This window comes from Somniosus microcephalus, chromosome 7, assembly GCF_052327205.1.
Source record: "Somniosus microcephalus isolate GS21.2 chromosome 7, FLI_Smic_1.0, whole genome shotgun sequence".
Taxonomy (NCBI): Eukaryota; Metazoa; Chordata; class Chondrichthyes; order Squaliformes; family Somniosidae; genus Somniosus; species Somniosus microcephalus.
In genome coordinates this window covers 23,961,968-23,984,045 of record NC_140993.1, presented here as the reverse complement: position 1 = coordinate 23,984,045, position 22,078 = coordinate 23,961,968, and positions in this window count along the sequence as shown.

The window sequence follows — 22,078 nt, the reverse complement described above, 5'->3', positions numbered from 1 at the left end:
CATGGTTTAATGAAAGGGAAATCATGTTTAACAAATTTGCTGGAGTTCTTTGAGGAGGTAACAAGCATGGTAGATAAAGGTGAGCCAGTGGATGTGGTGTATTTGGATTTCCAGAAGACATTCGATAAGATGCCACATAAAAGGTTATTGCATAAGATAAGAGCTCACGGAGTTGGGGGTAATATATTAGCATGGATAGAGAATTGGCTAACTAACAGAAAGCAGAGAGTTGGGATAAATGCATTATCAACTATTTACAATCTACATTAATGACTTGGATGAAGGGACCGAGTGTAATGTAGCCAAGTTTGCGGATGATACAAAGATGGGTGGGAAAGCAAGTTGTGCAGAGGACTCAAAGAATCTGCAAAGGGATATAGACAGGCTAGATGAGTGGGCAAAAATTTGGCAAATGGAGTATAATATGGGAAAGTGCGAGTTTATCCAATTTGGCAGGAAAAATAATAAAGCAAATTATTATTTAAATGGAGAGAGATTACAAAACGCTACAGTTCAGAGGGACCTGGGGGGTCCTTGTGCATGAAACACAAAGGGCAGGATTTTAACTCAGGAGTCGGGTTGGAGGCGGGACTACAACTTTCGGGGTTGTAGTCCCGCCTCCATCGAGATGTGGCCAATCCACGCGATTTTAACTTGATTGACCTATTTGAGCCTGCCCAGCGGGCTCAGCAGGCCAATTAAGGGCCACCCGGCAACAGGTGACATCACAGGCTGAAATTTCATCTGTCAAGAGCTTTTGACAGATGAAATATCAGCGTTTCCCAGCTGTTTGAAGCTGTCAAACACTGACAGTCTTACTTCTAACCTGAGTCCTTCTCCGCAGACTCAGTTAGAAATCTCTCCTGCACAGAAAGCTGAAGCTGTCACTTTTGTCAGTTCGCAGCCATTCTGCTTTCTGTGCTGGTGAGATGAGGGTCTCCCGGAACCTAAAGGAAGGAAGGTTGAAAAGGTAAGTAAAGGTATGTAAAACTTATTTAATCACTTTAGACGCACCAAACACACTTACCTTTGCACTCATGCACATATCACTCACCTGAACACCGACATCTCGACCCCTCCAAGTCCTTCAACCCAACGGACCAGCTCCTCTAACTTGCCGTGGTTTGGAGCCGTCGGGTATCCCACACTTCAACTTCAAAAATAGGGATTAGGCTAAAAACTGCCTGGTAACTACCTATTAACAGGCAGTTAATTGGCACTAATCCCTTCCCGCCTCGGGTAGGCGGGTCCCAGTGCAGGGCGTGTACCCGCCTCCTTTGAAACTGGCATGGAGGCGGGTTTTGGGTGTGGGAAGGGGTTGGGACCCCTGATTTCGGGATTTTAACCCCCCCTCCCGTATGCCTCCAATCCCGACTCCACGGCACAATGAAAATCCTGCCCAAAAAGTTAGCATGCAGGTACAGCAAGTAATCAAAAAGGCAAATGGAATGTTGGCCTTTATTGCAAGGGGGTTGGAGTATAAAAGCAGGGAAGTCCTGCTACAACTGTACAGGGTATTGGTGAGACCACACCTGGAGTACTGCATACAGTTTTGGTCTCCTTATATAAGGAAGGATATACTTGCATTGGAGGCAGTTCAGATACGATTCACTAGGTTAATTCCAGAGATGAGGGGGTTGACTTACGAAGAAAGGTTGAGCCTCTACTCACTGGAATTTAGAAGAATGAGAGGTGATTTTATTGAAACATATAAAATACTGAGGGGGCTCAACAAGGTAGATGCAGAGAGGATGTTTCTCCACGTGGGGAAATCTAGAACTTGGGGGCATAGTTTCAGAATAAAGGGTCGCCCTTTTAGAACTGAGATGAGAAGGAATTTCTTCTTTCTGTGTCGTAAATCTCTGCCCCAGAGAGCTGTGGAGGCTGGGTCATTAAATACATTTAATGTGGAGATCGACAGACTTTTGCAAGATAAGGGAGTGAAGGGTTATGGGCAGCGGGCGGGGAAGTGGCTTTGAGCCCAAGATCAGCCATGATCTTATTGAATGGCGGAGCAGGCTCGAGGGGCCAAGTGGTCTATTCCTGCTCATATTTCTTATGTTCTTATGTAACTGAGAGGCTGCAAGTACCAAGAGAGACTGAATAGACTGAGGCTCTTTTCTCTGGAACAGAGAAGTCTGGGGAGTGACCTAACAGAGGTCTTTAAACTTATGAACAGGCTCGATAGGGTAGATGTAGAAAAGATGTTTCCACTTGTGGGGGAGATCAAAACTAGAGGCCGTAAATATAAGATGGTCGCTAATAAATCCAATCGGGAAATTCAGAAGAAGCTTCTTTACCCAGAGAGTGGTGAGAATGTGGAACCCGCTACCACAGGGAGTGGTTGAGGCAAATAGCATAGATGCATTTAAATTAGGTAAGAAAGGAATAAAAGGCCATGCTGATAGGGTGAGATGAAGAGGGGTGGGAGGAGTCTCGTGCGGAGTATAAACACCGGCACAGAACTGTTGGGCCGAATGGCCTGATCCTGTGCTGTAAATTCTATGGGGACAATTTTCCCAGCCCTGGGGAGGTGGGTATGGAGGCAGGACTGCTGGGAAAATGGCAGAATCTGGGGGCGGGTACCCATCCCGCCCCCAACCCGCTTCCGTGCCATCTTCCCAGGAGGCGGGTACCCGACCCGCGCTGGGAACCGCCTCCCCGAGGCGGGAAGGGGATTAGTGCCAACAGGTAGTTACAGGTAACAGGCAGTTTTTTTGAGAATCCCTATTTTGAGCCCTGAAGTGTGGGCTTCCCGACGGCTACAAACCTCGCCAGGGTCAGCGAGGCGGGCCGTCGGTTTGCGGGGGTCGGAGGGGTTGAGATGTCCGGTGTGCAGGTGAGTGATAGGTGCATGTGTGCAGAGGTAAGTGTGTGAGGTGTGTGTAGAGTGTTTTAATAAGTTTTACTTACCTTTACTTCTTCCTGCAGGCTTCCTTCCTTCAGGTCTCAGGAGCCCCTCAGCTCACCGGCACAGAAAGCAGAATGGCCGCTGAACTGTCATAAGCTGCAGCCTTCTGCTTTCTGGTCTGGAGAGCTCTAACTGAGCCTGAGTGGGAGGACTCAAGTTAGAGGACAGATTGTCAGTGTTTGAAAGCTTCACAGAGCCGTCAAACGCTGACATTTCATCTGTCAAAAGCTCTCGACAGACGAAACATCACTCGCTGACGTCACCTGTAACCGTCTTTCCCTTAATTGGCCTGCTAAACCCGCTGGGCGGGCTTAACAAGGTCAATCAATGGAAAATAGCGTGTGTTGGCCACAAGTCGATGGAGGCGGGTCTAAAACCCGACAAGTGGGAGTCCCGCCTCCAAAAGCTCTCCATTGAGAAAATCCAGCCCTATGTAAGTTTAGCTCTACAGGGCATCCCAGAGGGCAGTGTATGTCTTGTGCACTGTGCCCATATTGCACTCTGTCAACAGTACGTGTTGTAAATTGGTCCAACGGACTTTACCCAAATCAGTGTGCAGAAGCTATGCTGAAGTCTGAAACTACACGCACCATCATTTCACAGAACATTTACTTCAAATTAGGAATATTTCAACTTTTTATTCAAACTTAATTTGCACTCGCAAGCTTGAGACTTAGGGACCAATTTCAATTTCCCGGTTTCAGTGAGATGTAAATCAGGCGGTTTCTACAGGGAGAGCCACTCCACCACATTATGCCCAGGCTGCGGAGATGCTTTAAATGATTATTATTTATTGTTGGATGTGGAAATCTCTGGCAAGGCTGACATTTATTGCCCATCCTGTAGTGTCCGCGCCTTAATAACACACGGACTGCAGGAGAACGATAATAATAGATGTTTACTGCACAGAGAGTATGCTGAACTGAAAGTACAGAAGCCTGCTACTGCTTTATATACAGGTGTGGTCACTGCCGGTACTACAGCATAAAAGCAGTTCTCTCTTAAAGGTACATACACAACAATTCCTCCCCTTTTAGATAACCAGTACATAACATTCATTTAACAATTGAATAATAACTAATTACAATTACAATTTTCTTTGTACTATATGCATCAGCTGAAAGTAAACATTTATAAATTCAGTCTTTGAGGAGGCTTCCTGATCCTGTCTGGATAGCGCCTTTCTCGAGTATACTGTTCTTGCGGCAGAGTCGATTCTGGCTCATTGTCATTGGTTGGTTCGTCAGCTTCCAATACCACTGATTCTGAGGTAGACGCAATCTGTGCTTCGGGTTCATCACCAGGTGCGCATGCTCGTGGTATGGGTTTGACTTGTTCCTGTGACTAGAATCTGGTCAGCATGGCGTCTCACAATGCTCTCTCCAACGTCCACTGTGTACATTAGTGGTCCCTGCCATGTGCATATCATTCCTGGCTGCCATTTTCCTGTTCGGTAGTCGCGGGCCAAGACTGGTTGCCCGATCTTGAAGCTCCTGGTTAGCCTTTCATTGATGTGCTGGAATTGCTTATTCTCAACATCTCGTCTTATGTTTGGTTTGAGCAAGTCCAGGCGACATCGTAACCCGCGGTTAAAGAACATCATGGCTGGAGATTGATTGGTGACTGCATGTGTCGCATTTCGGTAAGCGAACAAGAAATTATCCACCTTGTGTTGCAGTGGTATGTTGTCATTATACATCGCCTTTATTGCTTTTTTAAAGGTTTGAACAAACCTCTCGGCCAATCCATTTGTGGCTGGATGATATGGGGTGGATGTGTAATGCTTTACCCCATTATTCCTCAAAAACCTCCGGAAATCCTCGGACACAAACTGTGGTCCATTGTCGGAGCAAATCTGTTCTGGCAAGCCATTCCTGGCGAAGATGGTCCGTAGGACTGTAATAGTTTTCTCCGTGGTGGTGGAGGACATTTTGATGACCTCTGGCCATTTCGAATGTGCATCCACGGCGAGTAAAAACATTGAGTCCATAAATGGACCAGCAAAATCAATGTGTACCCGTTGCCATGGAGATGAGGGCCACTCCCATGGGTGTAGCGGGGCCTGTGGTGGAGCGTTTTGGACTTTTTGGCATCCTGTGCATCTCTTGGTCATTTCCTCGATTTCTTTATCGATTCCCGGCCACCACACAAACGCCCTGGCTAGGCTCTTCATTTTTACCCCTCCCAGATGACCCTCATGAAGCTCATTGAGCACTCTATCTCTCAACTTGGGTGGAATTACCACACGGGATCCGCACATCAAGGTCCCACGGCATACTGACAGCTGTTCTCTCCTTGGCGAGAATGCTGGCAACAGTGAGTCGCCATGTGCTGGCCATCCCTTCACCGTCAAATCATAGACCCGAGAGATTGTCGGGTCATTTCGGGTTTCCTTCTCTATACTTGTGTTTGTAACAGGTAGACATTCGACTATGGTCGAATGGAATATCTCAACAGGGTCCACTGCAGGTTCTTCCTCCACCGTAGGCAGCGGCAGGCGCGACAGCCCATCAGCGTTTCCATGCTGTTTCGTGCCCTTATACTCTATGTCGTATTGATGTGCTCCAAGAAAAAGGGACCATCTTTGCAGCCGTTGCGCCGTCATCACTGGAACGCCCTTCTTTGGGTTAAAAATGGAGACAAGAGGCTGGTGATCAGTCAGTAAGGTGAATTTCTGCCCGTGCAGGTAGTGATTGAACTTCTTCACCACCCACACCAGGCTGAGGGCCTCCCTGTCAATCTGGGCGTAGTTACGCTTGGCTGATGTTAACGAGCGTGACGCAAAGGCTATTGGCCTCTCTGAACCGTCAAGGAATTTGTGCGACAGCACCACTCCAATGCCGTAGGGAGACACATCCCATGCCAACCGAATCGGTAGTGATGGATTGTAGTGAGCCAATACTTCTTTTGAAGTAATTAGGCATTTACATTTCTGAAAGGCACGCTTATACTCATCACTCCACTTCCATGCTACTCCAGTTTGCAGCAGGGCGTTCAGCAGGTGCAGAATTGTAGACAACTTTGGCAAGAACTTATGGTAGTAGTTCACCAGCCCGAGAAATGACCTCAGTTGTGACACATTTTCCGGTGCTGGAGCCTTGACTACTGCCTCAATCTTGTCTGGGGACTCATGCAACCCCTCTTCATCAATCAGGTGGCCACAATACGAGATTTGTCTCCTGTAAAACTCGCCTTTGGGGCGGTTGGCTTGTAGTCCATATTCTTGTAATCTAGTGAGCACCTGCTCCAGGTTGGCAAGGTGTTCACTGTCATTTCCGCTCGTAACCAGGATGTCGTCCAAATAACACTGGTTCCCCGAGATCCCTTGCAGGACTTGTTCCATCGCCCTCTGCCAAATAGCCGGAGCTGATGCTACCCCGAATACCAGTCGATTGCACTGGTAAAGACCTTTGTGAGTGTTTATCGTGAGGTATTTTCTAGATGATTCATCTACCTCCATTTGTAGATACGCTTGGGCCAGATCAATCTTCGTAAAGCGTTTCCCCCCAGATAGTGAGGTGAAAATATCCTCTATCCGCGGAAGTGGATATTGTACCGTGTGAAGGATTGGGTTCACAGTAACCTTAAAGTCCCCACAGATGTGAACCTCCTTCGTTTCCCCAGGCATGCTGCTCAATGATTTCTTCATTACAGGGACGATGGGTGTGGCCCACTCACTCCAGTCCACCTTGGACAGCACACCCGAACGCTCCAGACTCTCCAGCTCTGCTTCAACGGCTGGGTGGATCGCATACGGTACCGGTCTGGCCTTAAAAAATTTGGGGTTTGCGTTATCTTCAATTTTTATTGTTGCCGTTACGCCTTTTAGAGTCCCAAGTCCTTGCTGGAACACCTCTTTCGCGTCAGTTAGAATTTTTGACAGTCGTCCAGGTGTGGCATCGTCAACTTTTTTGTCAGCCACAGTTAGTGCCTGAATGGAATGCCAATCCAATTGTATTTTTTGGATCCATTCACGTCCCAATAATGGTGGTCCTCCATCTTGCAGTATATATAGATACAGTTCCTGTGTATCCTTGCCATTGTATTTAACGGGCACCCTTATTTTTCCTCTGGGGTAGACTTTTTGCCCTGTATATGTCTTCAAGACAATGGACGTATCCTTCAAAGGAATGTGTGAGAATATCCGCTCGTAGTCTCATCGACTCATGACTGTTAGGGCTGATCCTGTGTCCAATTCCATCTTTACTTGGGACCCTGCTATCACGAGGGTGACTCATATGGTTCGGTGATCCTCCTTTGCGATCACGTTGTGTAGCTTTAGACAACTTAGTCCCCTGCTCCCGGAGTCATTGTCACTACTCTGGTCTTCTGAACTACTGTCCGTCATCTTTTGTACTTTCTTGTACTTTTCCTTAGTAGTTCTTTTAGTGTTGGTTTTCTTTCCCGACCTGCAGACTTGTGCTATGTGTCCCATTTTTCCACATTGCCTGCATACTTTGTCCTTAGCCCAGCAATCCTTCTGGTCATGGGTTGTTCTGCCGCAGCGATAGCACTTTTCTGCTCCATATGCCATTTCATTAGTGCTATATTCTTGCGGTTTCTGTTGTATTTCCGCAGCTCCCCGTGCTGCTGCTTCGTAGGATAGTGCAACGCTGAAAGCCTTTTCTAGCGTAAGGTCCTTTTCCGAAAGTAGTCATTTCTGGGTTCCTTCACTCTGGAGCCCGCAGACAAACTTATCCCTTAAGGTATCTGCCAGTCCTGTTCCGAACTGGCAGTGTGTCAATAACTTGCGTAGTTCCGTAAGATAGTCAGCATTACTCTCGTCTTTGTGCTGGTTTCGTTTATGGAACTTGAATCTTTCTGCTATCAGCAGCGGTGTAGGGTTTAGATGTTTAGATGTTGATATTGACAATCTCTTCAAAATTTTTCTCCATTGGTTTAGCTGGTGTAATTAAATTTCGCAATAGGCCGTACGTTCTCGTGCCCATCAAATTTAATAATATCGACGCCTTCTTTTCAGCGGCCACCTCATTTGCCCTGCAGTACACTTCAACTCTTTCCACATACGTGGTCCAGTCTTCTATTTCGTTATCGAAAACAGTGATGCTGCCACTCTTCGGCATCTTGGGTGGTTTAAAATGGCACCTCCCGCGCTTTTCCTTCTTCCCCAATGGATTAAAATGGTGCCTCCCGCGCTTTTCCTTCTTCTCCAAAGGATTAAAATGGCGCCTCCTGCGCTTTTCCTTCTTCCCCTTGCTGCCAATGCTGCTCCTCGCGTTCTAACAGGTAATGGCGGTGCCCCGCGACTTTCTGCGCGTCTCTTTTTCAACGCTGCCCGACTCTTGAGCACCGGCCGCACCCTGTGCGCTCCACCCTCTCTCTCTCTGTCTTCCCGACGACGCTGCTCGGCCCCCTTACAGAGCCGTTCGCCCGAGCTCTAGCCCGCCGCAGTCCGGGGAGGGTCAGCGCACTACCTGCTACCAGCCCAATTTGCTGGGACACTTTGATTGGAGAACCAGGCCCAGCTCCCCACAGCTTCCCCTGCAACTCTCTGGACTCCGATGGATCACTGGGCGGTTGCCCCCGGTCGACGCCCGTTGCTCTGGCTTCGACCTCCAAGAAGCTTCTGACCAGGGATGGATCCCCGTGAGGTGATGCAGTACTGCAGGTGAGTTCGAACCTGCTCGTCGCCACTGTAGTGTCCGCGCCTTAATAACACACGGACTGCAGGAGAACGATAATAATAGATGTTTACTGCACAGAGAGTATGCTGAACTGAAAGTACAGAAGCCTGCTACTGCTTTATATACAGGTGTGGTCACTGCCGGTACTACAGCATAAAAGCAGTTCTCTCTTAAAGGTACATACACACCACATCCCTGGTTGCCTTGAAAACGTGGGACTTCTTCTTGAACTGCTGGCAGTGGTTTGATATGAATGATTGGATTGCTGGTCACTTCAGAAGGGCAGTTAAGAGTCAACCACGTTGCTGTGGGACTGGAGTCACATGTAGGCCAGACCGGGTAAGGGCGGCGGATTTCCTTCCCTGAAGGACATTAGTGAACCAACTGGGTTTTTACAACAACCTGATAGCTTGACGGTCACTTTTCCTGACGCCAGTTTTTATCTTTATTTTCAGATTTTTAGAAAACTGAATTCAAATTCTCAAACTGCCACGGTGGGAGTTGAACTCACGTTCACTGGATTAATAGAAATTTGGTTAGTTAACGCCTCCCGTTAGTGCCTGGGGTGGCGAGGGGGGGGGCGCTAATGGGGCGTTAAGGGGTTAGCGACTGGGCGCGGCGAATGCAGCGATGCCGCGAACTTCAGTGCCGGTTTAGCGCTGGCGCTAACTCTTACCGCCTGGGCCTCTAGCGCCTCGCAGATTTTGACGTCATCAGGTGCGCTGCACCCCGTTATCTCCCCGGATTAGAAATTGCCCCCCCACCCCCCCCTGCTGTATCGCCGGGCGTGAACAACGGCAGGAAGAGGAGGCTTTGTCAACTGGGCTGGGCCGCTTGGGGAGCGCTAATTAAAGGGAATGGTTTTCAGGTCGGCCGGCCTTTATTATTTGCACCAGTCTCGTTCCTGTTCAAAGGTTTTGATGTTTCGTTGCTACAAGATGCCCGAGCCCGCCATTTTGTGAAAGTGTTTGGGGTGGTGATGGCAGTCGCCCAGGTCGCCCTTGCAATGCAGACCTGCCAACAAATGGGTTGTGCACCACCACTGGCCCTTCCCTTTAAGCGAGGGAAGCAGCCTCTGATGCCGTTAGCGATGCGCTCAAAATTGTTCAGCGCTCTGCCACTACCGCCCTGCTCTCGGACTTTAGCGCTCTAGGAGAAGTGGTTAGCGCTTGATTTTAGCGCTCCGCTTCCCTCTTGGAGCGCCACAGCTGAACTTCCCGGCAGGAGAGAATCATTAGCGCCTGGCGCTACTTTTTCTACTTTTCAAAAGCGACATGGAATTTCTAGCCCCAGGACTCTGGATTACTAATTGAATAAAATGTACCCAAGGGTTGCTTATTCCAAATGCACGCTCCTGGTGTGGAACATCATCTGGCTGGAGCATATGTGAGAACTCATGTTCGTGCACCTCATCATTTTCTGTCCATCAAAATGAATGAGCAGAAGATTTGGGAAGCGCACTCACAGTTCCCGATAGGGCTGATTCCCTGATTGGTGCTCACGGTGAGAAGCAGAACTGATACCAGAACTGAGAGGCTACAACTATCAGGAAAGGCTGAACCGACTGGGGTTCTTTTCTCTAGAAAAGAGAAAGCTGAGGAGTGACCTGATAGAGGTCTTTATGATTATGAAAGGGGTTTGATAGGGTAGACATAGGGAAGATATTTCCACTTGTGTGAGGGAGACCAAAACTAGGGGCCATCAATATAAGATAGTCACTAATAAATGCAATAGGGAATTCAGGAAGAACTTAATTGTGGACTTCAGGAAGTCTAAAGGCGGAAGTCACACCCCCATCCACATCCATGGGGCTGTGGTGGAAAGGGTGGACAGCTTTAAGTTCCTCGGAGTCCACATCACGGAAGACCTCTCCTTTCCCTCAATACCTCCTCTCTGGTGAAGAAGGCCCAGCAGCGCCTATATTTCCTAAGGAGGCTGAAGGGATTTAACCTGTCACCCCTGATCCTCTCTAACTTTTACCGCTGCACAATAGAGAGCATCCTGACAAACTGTATCACAGTATGGTATGGCAGCTGTAGCTACTATGACCGGAAAGCCCTGCAGCGGGTAGTCAAAGCTGCCCAACGCATTGCCGGCACCCGGCTACCGACCATAGAGCACATATACCAGAAACGCTGTTTACGGAGGTCATGGACCATCATCAAAGATCCTACCCACCCCAGCCACAGTCTCTTCGCCCTCCTGCCATCTGGGCGACGCTACAGATGCATTCGCACCCGTACGACCAGATTTAGGAACAGCTTCTTTCCCAGGGCTGTCATCCTACTGAACTCCACAAATAAACTCTAAAGCCTGCACATCTGCCAATGCACTTTATTATGGTTATGTTTATGTTAATATACTACAAGCCAAATGTGTGTTGAATGTTTAAATGTCTTAATCTAAATGTACACTCTCGGGAGCCGCAAGCCTACATTTCGTTGTACTGCACTTGTGCACTAACAATGACAATAAAGTTGATTATTATTATTATTATTATTTACCCAGAGAGTGGTTAGAATGTGACACTCGCTACCACAGGGAGTAGTTGAGGTGAATAGCATAGATGCATGTAAGGGGAAGGTAGAGAAACACATGCAGGAGAAAGGAATCAAAGGTTAGGCTGATAAGGTTAGATGAAGAGGGGTGGGAGGTAGCTCGTGTGGAGCATTGACCAGTTGGGCCGAATGGCCTGTTCCTGTGCTGTACATTCGATGTAACTCAGAAGGAGTGCTGCTTGGGAAAAGTCGGTTTGCAGTCCCTGCTTTTCCAACTTCATTTGAATCAATGGAAAATCAAGGCTGCGGAACTGTAATTTCTTCGACTAGAGCTTTCTGCAAGTGCCGTTGCTCACTCGGCGTGGCCCCATGGGAAATCAGTCATCAGATCTGCTCCCAACACGTACTGCATTGGCAAAACTCATTCGGAAAATTGGTTCTCCGGTGTCAGCCTTGTTCCGTTGGTCAGCTTCTCGCTGTTGAGTCAGAGGATTATTATTTCGAGTCCCACTTCAGATCTTGAGCGCTTAATCCAGGCTGGCATTTCAATACAAGAGTACAAGGCTGCTGTCCTCAGGTGAAGTATTAGACTCAGTTCCCCCATCTGCCTAATTGGGTAGATGTCAAAGATGCTATGGGACTATTTGAGAGTCCTGAAACAAATTGGCTGATCATTCACTTTATTGCCCTTCCTCTGTGAGATCTTCCAGTATGCAATTTGGCTGCTATGTTTTCTCGCAGCGCAGTACTGACTACACTTTAAATAAATCATTGGATGTGGAGTTTTTATTGGGCTGCCTCGAGGGATGTGATAAGGTGGTATATAAAAGCAAGTTTGTTCATAGGCTCACTGCTATCAAATGATCGGCATAATGCATTTCTTTCCTGTATAAAATGGCATAAGACTGGCAGTGATCATGCACAAGCCAGATGCAAATGCTTCATAAGAACATAAGAATCGGGAGCAGGAGCAGGCCATTTGGCCCCTCGAGCCTGCTCCGCCATTCAATAAGATCATGGCTGATCTTCAACCTCAACTCCACTTTCCCGCCCGCTCCCCATAACCCTTGACTCCCCTGTAGCTCAAATATATGTCTATCTCCAGCTTAAATATATTCAATGACTCAGCCTCCACAGCTCTCTAGGGTAGAGAATTCCAAAGATTCACGACCCTCTGAGAGAAGAAATTCCTCCTCATCTCCATTTTAAATGGGCGACCCCTTATTCTGAAACTATGCCCTCTAGTTCTAGATACCCCCACTAGGGGAAACATCCGCTCTGCATCTACCCTGTCAAGCCCCCTCAGAATCATATACGTTTCAATAAGATCACCTCTCATTCTTCTAAACTCCAATGAGCTTAGGCCCAACCTGCTCAACCTTTCTTCATAAGACAACCCCTTCATCTCAGGAATCAACCTCGTGAACCTTCTCTGAACTGCCTCCAATGCAAGAATATCCTTCCTTAAATAAGGAGACCAAAACTGTACGCAGTACTCTAGGTGTGGTCTCACCAACGCCCTGTACAGTTGTATCAAGACTTCCCTACTTTTATACTCCACCCCCTTGCAATAAAGGCCAACATTCCATTTGCCTTCCTAATTACTTGCTGTACCTACATGCTAACCTTTTGTGTTTCATGTACGAGGACACTCAGATCCCTCTGTACCGCAGCATTTTGTAGCCTCTCTCCAATTCAATAATAATATGTTTTTTTATTCTTCTTACCAAAGTGGATAACCTCACATTTCCCACATTATACTCCATCTGCCAAATTTTTGCCCACTCACTTAACCTATCTATATCCCTTTGCAGACTTATATTCTCCTCACAACTTGCTTTCCCACCAATCTTTGTGTCATCAGCAAATTTGGCTACAGTACACTCGGCCCCTTCATCCAAGTCATTACTATAGATTGTAAATAGGTGAGGCCCCAGCACTGATCCCTGTGGCACCCCACTAGCTACAGTTTGCCAACCTGAAAATGACCCATTTATCCCGACTCTCTGTTTCCTGTTAGCCAATCCTCTATCCATGCTAATATATTACCCCCAACTCCATGAGCTCTTATCTTGTGCAGTAATCTTTTATGTGGCACCTTATTGAATGACTTTTGGAAATCCAAATATACCTCATCTACTGGTTCCCCTTTATACATCCTCAAAGATCTCCAGCAAATTTGTCAAACATGATTTTCATAGCTGAATCAGGTAAATACTGAGATTTGAAAGGTTTTACATCGACTTATGTGGCTGCTCCTTTACAGTTGACTGTTCTTTGTGAATCAGCCGCGAACCTGCAATGGAGAAAATTAGCAGTATAGTTCAAAGAGGGTTTAACAGATGATCTGGTCATTGTCACATTGCTGTTTGCGAGAGCTTGCTGTGCTCAAATTGGCTGTCACGTTTCCCACATTGCAACAGCGACTACACTTCAAAGAGTACTTCATGGGCCGTACATCGCTTTGGGATGTCTGTTTTGATTTCTTTTTGGGTTCAATAAAGACTCATTTCTGAAAGAGAATGTTGTTTAATCTAAAGTCTTGTTCAAGACTTTCTACAGCTTTTTACAGAACACACTATGCTGTGATGCATCTAGAATGAAACTGAAAGTAAAACTCCTCTGGACTGCTTGTCTCTCACATGACCTCTGCTGGTCAGGCACAAGTAATCAAAAACACAGACAAATATGCTGTAAGGCATAAGTAATCAAACACAGACAAATATCATCACTATTTGCTGATATCATTACAATGTCCTGAGGTCGTGACAGCTGCTGTATAAAGGCAAGTTCTTTCTGTCTTTGATCTGGGAGGCTCAGTCCTTGAATACTGCTGTTCTGCAGCCAGGAGTGCCAACAATGCCGACACTGGTCACTAAGAAAGGCACGTGGCATTATATGGTCGCCAAAGCCGGAGTCGAAGTGTAATCAAATTCCAGACTCTTGGAATTGCACAATTCTCTCATTCTCTCCAGTTCAATTTGCTTGAATATTTGATGGGGTGGGGAGCGGGAGGAAGCGGGGAGGGTGAAATTGGTCATTGGGCAGTAGTGCAAAAATGAGCAATAGTGCAAAAATGAGCGATAGTGAACCGACAGCTCATTTTACACACGACCGGGTTTTATTCACCCCTTTGAAGTCCAATGGAACAGAAAGTTAGACGGAGTGTAAAACAGGCTACTGATTGGCTCGCGCCTGATGACAAATTTCATCCCACCCCTCCTTGCTCCCCCTTGACCTCTGTGTCAAGTGCAGGAAGAAGCTTTTCTTTGTTTTTCTGATGCCTCTGGCAGACGCCCCTGTTTTTTTTGCGACTCATTCACACTGTAATGAGTCGCAGTTTAATTTAAATACATTTCAACTGAGAAAATGTGGCTGTTGCCTCTCCATTTGTGATGACCACTCATCTATTTTGTGCACTTGATTTGTTTCCCCATAACAACAAACTACAGCTGTCATGTGGCCCGACAGAAACAAACGCCACGTTCATTAAGATTAAGACGTGGGTAGTTATTTTACAAACGGCGGCAGACGGTTGGGGGGCAACTTTAGTCGAACCTTTTTGTCCGGCAATTGATGGGATCGGGCGCAAGGCTGCTTTTACATCCCGCCTGATTTTACTCTCCAGCGAATCACACTTAAGGGGAGAGTTTCTGCACCCATGTCCCAGTGGAGCAATCATTGTTCTGGGCGAGGAGGGCTTCCTTGTCCCGTATCTTCGGTGGTTTTCTCCAACAGTGTGCCTCTATAAACTAGGCCCGACTTCCGGATCTGCAGTACCCTTATTCATAAAGCTGCGATACAAGTGACAGGGAAGCAACCTTTTCTTTCCTCCCACTTACAGTTACTTACTGATGCTTTTCTGCTGCTTTTAGCCCCAGTTCCCAGTTTAATTTGGGGTTATTTGTAGGTATCTGCACCCAATGGGGAGTTGGCCTCTTCCTAACTCTTCTCTTTCTCTGTGGAAGGTGGACATTCCCATTGGACTTTCTCTTGCCCTCAGGGAGCTGGTGGTTGAGGGCAAGTTCTACAGGCAATGAGGAGAGGCAGGTGCAGCTGACTCAGAGGGAAGCTCAGTGGGCTCTGCACCTACCCTCACTAGTGCCGTGACATTCGGCCGCTGCGCGCTGCTCTACCTTTGATTGCGCGGGGGGGGGGGGATATTCCTGGGCTGGTGCAGCTGGCCTGAGAACTCCCAATGCTCTTCTTCCAATCCCGCCACGGGATCTTGTACGTCTACTGTCAAAGTGACGTGGGAGAAAGGGGCGATCCCGGCGGAAATTCTCCTCCCTCATTGTGTCGCAGCAGTGACTGTTTTTTATGTTGTTGTCCTAAGCACCACCTCCCCCCACCCTCACCTTCCCCAGCCTCCAACCCAGCCCTAGGAGCACAGAGGGGACCTCATAAAAAAAGGTCTATGCCTCCTCCCCGGACCGATGATGTAAGATGTGGCACGACTGGGCTCCTAACTGGAATGCTGCCCTTTCACCTTCAGCCGCTGTATCCATGTCTTATGTTACAAAGAAAGAACTTGCATTTCTATAGCACCTTTCAGGACAACCCAAAGCACTTTACAGCCAATGAAGTACTTTTTGAAGTGTGCTCACTGTTGTAATGTAGGAAATGCAGCAGCCAAGTTGGGCACAGCAAGCTCCCACAAACAGCAATGATATAATGACCAGATAATCTGTTTTTAGTGATGTTGGTTGAGGGATCAGCACTGGGGATAACTTCCCCCTGCTCGTCCTCCAATACTGCTGTGGGATCTTTTATGTCGACCTGAAAGGGCAGATGGGGCCTTGGTTTAATGTCTCAACAACAACTTGTATTTATATAGCACCTTTAACATAGTAAAACGTCCCAGGGCACGGCACAGGAGTAATTTAAGACAAAAAATGTGACGCCGAGCCACATAAGGAGAAATTAGGACAAGTGACCAAAAGCTTGGTCAAAGAGGTAGGTTTTAAGGAGCGTCTTAAAGGAGGAAAGAGAGGTAGTGAGCCGGAGAGGTTTAGGCAGGTAATTCCAGAGCTTTGGGCCTAGGCAACAGAAGGCACAGCCGCCAAAGGTTGAGCGATTATAATCAGGGATGCTCAAGAGGGCAGAATTAGAGGAGCGCAGATATCTCGGAGGGGTTGTGGGGCTGAAGGAGATTACAGAGATAGGGAGGGGCGAGGCCATGGAGGGATTTGAAAACAAGGATGAGAATTTTGAAATCGAGGCCTTGCTTAACCGGGAGCCAATGTAGGTCAGCGAGCACAGGGGAGATGGGTGAACGGGACTTGGTGCGAGTTAGGACACGGGCAGCCGAGTTTTGGATGAGCTCAAGTTTACGTAGGGTGGAATGTGGGAGGCCGGCCAGGAGTGCATTGGAATAGTCAAGTCTAGAGGTAACAAAGGCAGGGATGAGGGTTTCAGCAGCGGGTGAAAGACGGCACCTCCGACAGTGCAGCACTCCCTCAGTACTGCACTTGGAGTGTCAGCCTAGATTTTGTGCTCAAGTCTTTGGAGTGGGACTTGAACCCTCGAACCTTCTGAATTCGGAGGTGGGAAGTGCTACCCACTGCACCACAGCTAACACCCAACGACGTTGACAGATGGCTGTAGCCTAATACATTCTCAGCGTGCTTCAAAATAAATCACCACTACACTGCGGTTTATGATATCATTCTTCAGTAAGTAAACACCACTAAGGAGACAGAGAAGCTGGGTTGTCTTGGATTACTGCTTTTGTAGATTTAAGGCAGCATTAATGTTCGCTGCCTAATTCTTTTTTGGTCAGGAAGATTACCTCGTGAACTGAATAGAAATGAGGAGGCAATGAATATCTGCCAGAAGAAAAGGGTTCCAGCATTCCACATCACATAATTACAGCACAATAAAGTTTTATTGAGCAAGAAATTATACTAGGAATGAACGTGGATGTTTGACACTAAAAGAGATGCTGCCACAACAGCTAATATATGTAACCACTGGTAACACAGCAAAACATAGCTCTTTTCACTATCTCTTCCTGCAGCAATATGCTGTTTCCCTTTATTGCTTTAAGTTATGGTCCTTGCCTTGATTTCCGTTCCTATAATCCCCATAAAGTACATAAAGCTAGGCCGACACTCCAGTGCAGTGCTGGATTGAAGCATACAAAATTATTACAGGGCTTGATAGGGTGGATGCTGGGAGATGTTTCCCTTGGTTGGGGAGTCTAGAACCAGGGGCCACAGCCTCAGGATAAAGGGTAGGCCATTCAGGACTGAGATGAGAAGAATTCTCTTCACACAGAGGGTGGTGAATCTTTGGAATTCTCTACCCCAGAGGGCTGTGGAGGCTCAGTCAGTGGGTATATTGAAAACAGAAGTCGATAGATTTCTGACTAGTAAGGGCATCAAGGGATATGGCGATAGGGCCGGTGAATGGAGTTGAGTCAGAAGATCAGCCATGATCTCATTGAATGGCGGAGCAGGCTCGAAGGGCCGAATGGCCGACTCCTGCTCCTATTTCTTATGTTCTTAAGTGTCAGCCGTGGCTCAGTGGATAGCACCCTCACCTCTGAGTCCGAAGGTCTGTGGTTTCACAGTCCCACTCCAGAGACTTAAGCACATAATCTAGGCTGACACTCCAGTGCAGTGCCGAGGGAGTGCTGCACTGTCGGAGCTGCCGTCTTTTGGATGAGACGTTAAACTGAGGCCCCATCTGCTCTCTCAGGTGGACGTAAAAGATCCCACGGCTGCTATTTTGAAGAAGAGCAGGGGGGAGTTCTCCCCGGTGTCCTGGGGCCAAAATTTATCCCTCAACCAATATCACTAAAACAGAAGATCTGGGTCGTTATCACGTTGCTGTTTGTGGGAGCTTGCTGTGTGCAAATTGGCTGCTGCGTTTACCACATTACAAAAGTGACTACACTTGAAAAGTACGTTGTCGGCTGTAAAGTGCTTTGGGAGGTCCGGTGGTTGTGAAAGGCGCTATATAATTGCAAGTTCTTGCTTTCTTTTAATGTCTGTAATCAGGGAGTGGAAATGTGGGCAGAGGTCATTTATCCGCCCACCGCGCACTTGTCAGGCATTTCCAGGAGGCGAAATGAACAATGAAGTTAGTTTGCCCCAGAAATCGTCAGGAACCACACTTCAGCGTGTCTGTCGCATTTCAGCACTCTTTCACCATATTTCTATTAGAATGCTCTTGTGAAAAGAAAAAGTTACTTCTACTTGAGCTTTTAAAGCAACGTGTATTTGCACTATTTAAAATAAAAGTGCCCGAAACGATAAGCGATTTAAAATACCACAATAGAAACACAGAAAAATAGGAGCAGGAGTAGGCCATTCGGCCCTTCGAGCCTGCTCCGCCATTCAATATGATCATGGCTGATCCTCTATCTCAATACCATATTCCCGCTCTCTCCCCATACCCCTTGATGCCTTTTGTGTCTAGAAATCTATCTATTTCTTTCTTAAATATATTCAGTGACTTGGCCTCTACAGCCTCCTGTGGTAGAGAATTCCACAGGTTCACCACCCTCTGAGTGAAGAAATTTCTCCTCCTCTCAGTCCTAAATGTCCTACCCCGTACCCTGAGACTGTGACCCCTCGTTCTAGACCCCCCAGCCAGGGGAAACATCCTCCCTGCATCCAGTCTGTCTAGCCCTGTTTGTAGGGGTTCACAAAATCCCTCAGCCCCGAAGATACTGGAGATATTAATCTACATCATGGGTGAAGACTCGTGGAATTTAAATTGTCTCTGGTTTGGACAATGTTTTAAAACATACCCAGAACTGAAAAAGGCTGCATTGAAAAGTTCGTTGGCAGGGCAGAACGTGGACAACATCAGAATCGAGGAACTTCGTGGAAAAATTCACACACTTTAAGACTGTACATTTTTATTAATAAAATTGTTCCCTTGAGTTTGGTAAATTGCAAAGGGGTTTAAAAAATGGCCATCAGAAAAGCATGGCAGAGACAATGGGGCTTGGAAAGCAGCTCATGGATGTCTGTGAAAAGTGGGAGGATCAAGCAGTGGCAGTCAGATTCTGTCAATCAAAACCAGGGAGTTTCCCTTCCCTACAGAGGCAATGTTTGTTTACAAGAAACTGCAGGATGTTGACATAAGGGATTAAACCACTTGAGACTGCAGTTTCAGTGACCACAATGAATGGGTTTCTGTTTACATAGTAATCCAACTCCATTCAAAGCCCAGCAGACAATGGGACACACCTAAACCACGGAAGAGACTTTTGAAAGGAACAGTTTAAGAATTGAATGGGTTTGAATCACCCATTACTCAGACAATAGGGCAGTTGGGTCCCTTTTGTTTTAGCCAGATGAACTCCGGATGTGGGCGGATACATTTCGGCCCCAGAATGAAGACACATTCAAACCACCCCAAGCTTTATTTGAAACCCATTCAGACAATGGGAGCAGTTTGGCCACTGGGAAATAGCCCGTTTGAATCAGCCAATCAGGGCCTTTCTGTTGTGTATTCGAACTTTTCAGCGCAAATTTGTGCACAGACCTTTTCAGCACCAAAACAGCAGGAGCTCACAGGATATAAAGATAGCTTCTCAGAAGCTCTCTCTCTCTATTTCTCCTTGGACCGCAGGTGAGCTCTTCTCTCTCTTTGGACCACAGGTGAGCAGGTTTCTGATTCCTCAGCAAGGCAATCGAGTGAGGAGTTAGAGGGGTGGTAATTTAAGGGAAATTGCTAAGATTGTAAGACTTACATTGTAGCCATTTATCCCTCGTTTTTGCCATCTGCCTTCCCCTATTTAAGCAATTTTGCAGCGATTACTGTAATCGTGTGGTGTAGTTTCCTTTAGTTTAATAAAGTTTGACTTTCTCACATCCAGACCAGTTGTCCGTTTTTAATATATCATTAATTATAAGTTCCTCCAGTCAGAACTGGAAGGTGGGGTTTAGCGATTCGAAACTGCTGTTTGGAAATTGGTTTACAGTGCACTGCAAAAGCTGCCTGACCAGGTAAATTACCGTAAACCAGGTAAAAGATTGGAATTGGTCACAGTGCAGGCAAAGACTGCTGACCAGGTAAATTACCGTAAACCAGGTAAAAGATTGGAATTGGTCACAGTGCAGGCAAAGGCTGCTGACCAGGTAAATTACCGTAAACCAGGTAAAAGATGCCCCCCTACAGTTTCAATGAGATCCCCTCTCATTCTTCTAAACTCTAGTGAATGCAGGCCTAGTCGACCCAATCTCTCCTCATATGACAGTCCTGCCATCCCAGGAATCAGTCTGGTGAACCTTCGCTGCGCTCCCGCTATGGCAAGTATATCCTTTCTTAGGTAAGGAGACCAAAACTGCACACAGTACTCCAGGTGTGGCCTCACCAAGGCCCTGTATAACTGTAGTAAGACATCCTTGCTCCTGTACTCAAATACTCTTGCAATGAAGGCCAACATACCATTTGCCTTCCTAACTGCTTGCTGCACCTGCATGTTTGCTTTCAGTGACTGGTGTACAAGGACACCCAGGTCCCTTTGTACATCAGCATTTCCCAATCTATCACCATTTAAATAATACTCTGCCTTTCAGTTTTTCCTACCGAAGTGGATAACTTGACATTTATCCACAAATACCAGGATGCTTTGAGAGGTTGAGAGGTTCCTGTGAGAACTTTTGTATGAAAACCACTGACAGATAAAGGAGACCTTGGACAGGAACAGCAACTTTCTGCTAGATAAATTGTGAAAGGCTGTCAGCTGCTGCCGCTGCCGCTACTGTAACCCCGCTATTTAAAAAAGGAGGGAGAGAGAAAACCGGGAACTACAGACCGGTTAGCCTAACATCAGCAGTAGGGAAAATGCTAGGATGTGATAACAGGACACTTAGAAAATATCAACGGGATTAGACAAAGTCAACATCAAATCAAATCAAATCAAATCAACTGGGAAGAGCGGCGAGGTAGCAGCGGTATAAAGTGAGCCTGAGGTGCAGGTTGGCCTCACAGCATCATAGAAACATAGAAGATAGGAGCAGGAGTAGGCCATTTGGCCCTTCGAGCCTGCTCCGCCATTCAACAAGATCATGGCTGATCATCCAAACCCTAGCACCCGGTCCCTACACCGACAGCCATCCCACTCAAGCCCTATCCCCGTAACCCCACGTATTTGATCCCCCCTAACACTAAGGGCCAATTTTTATCATGGCCAATCAACCTAACCCGCACATCTTTGGACTGTGGGAGGAAACCGGAGCACCCGGAGGAAACCCACGCAAACACGGGGAGAATGTGCAAACTCCACACAGACAGTCACCCGAGGCCGGATTTGAACCCGGGTCCATGGCGCTGTGAGGCAACAGTGCTAACCACTATGCCACCGTGCCGCCCCTGCCAGCAGCGGCGGCAGAGCAGCGAGGCCTGGGAGGAGCGGCGAGGCAGCAGTGGCGTTAGCAACTCAGCATCGGCAGAATTTTCAAAGATTGACATCAGAAGTCAAAAGTGATGTGAGGGAGCTGATTGGTGAGTATCTGATAAGTGTTTTTATTTGGCTTTCTTAAAGTTTTCAAGTTTATTCCAGCTAGGTTAGTAAATTAGAGGTTAATTAGAGGTATGGCAGGGCAGCTCACACCCGCGGAATGCACATCCTGTACCATGTGGGAAGTCCTGGACACCTCCCGTGGTCTGGATGACCACATGTGTGGGAAGTGTCGCCAGCTACAGCAACTCGAGCACTGGGTTACGGAGCTGGAGCGGCGGCTGCAGTCACTGCTGTGCATCCACGAGGCTGAGAGCTACGTGGATAGCACGTTTCGGGAGGTGGTCACCCCACAGCTTAAGAGTGCGCAGTCAGAGAGTGAATGGGTGACCATCAGACAGAAGAGGAGGACCAGTAGGGTAGTGCAGGAGTCCCCTGAGCCCATCTTGCTCACCAACCAGTACTCGGTGCTAAGTACTGGTGAGGACGATGGTTCCTCTGGGGAGTGCAGCCAGAGCCAAGTCCACAGCACCATGGAAGGCTCAGCTGCACAGGTGGGGGGGGGAAGAGGAGAGGGAGAGCAATAGTGATAGGGGATTCA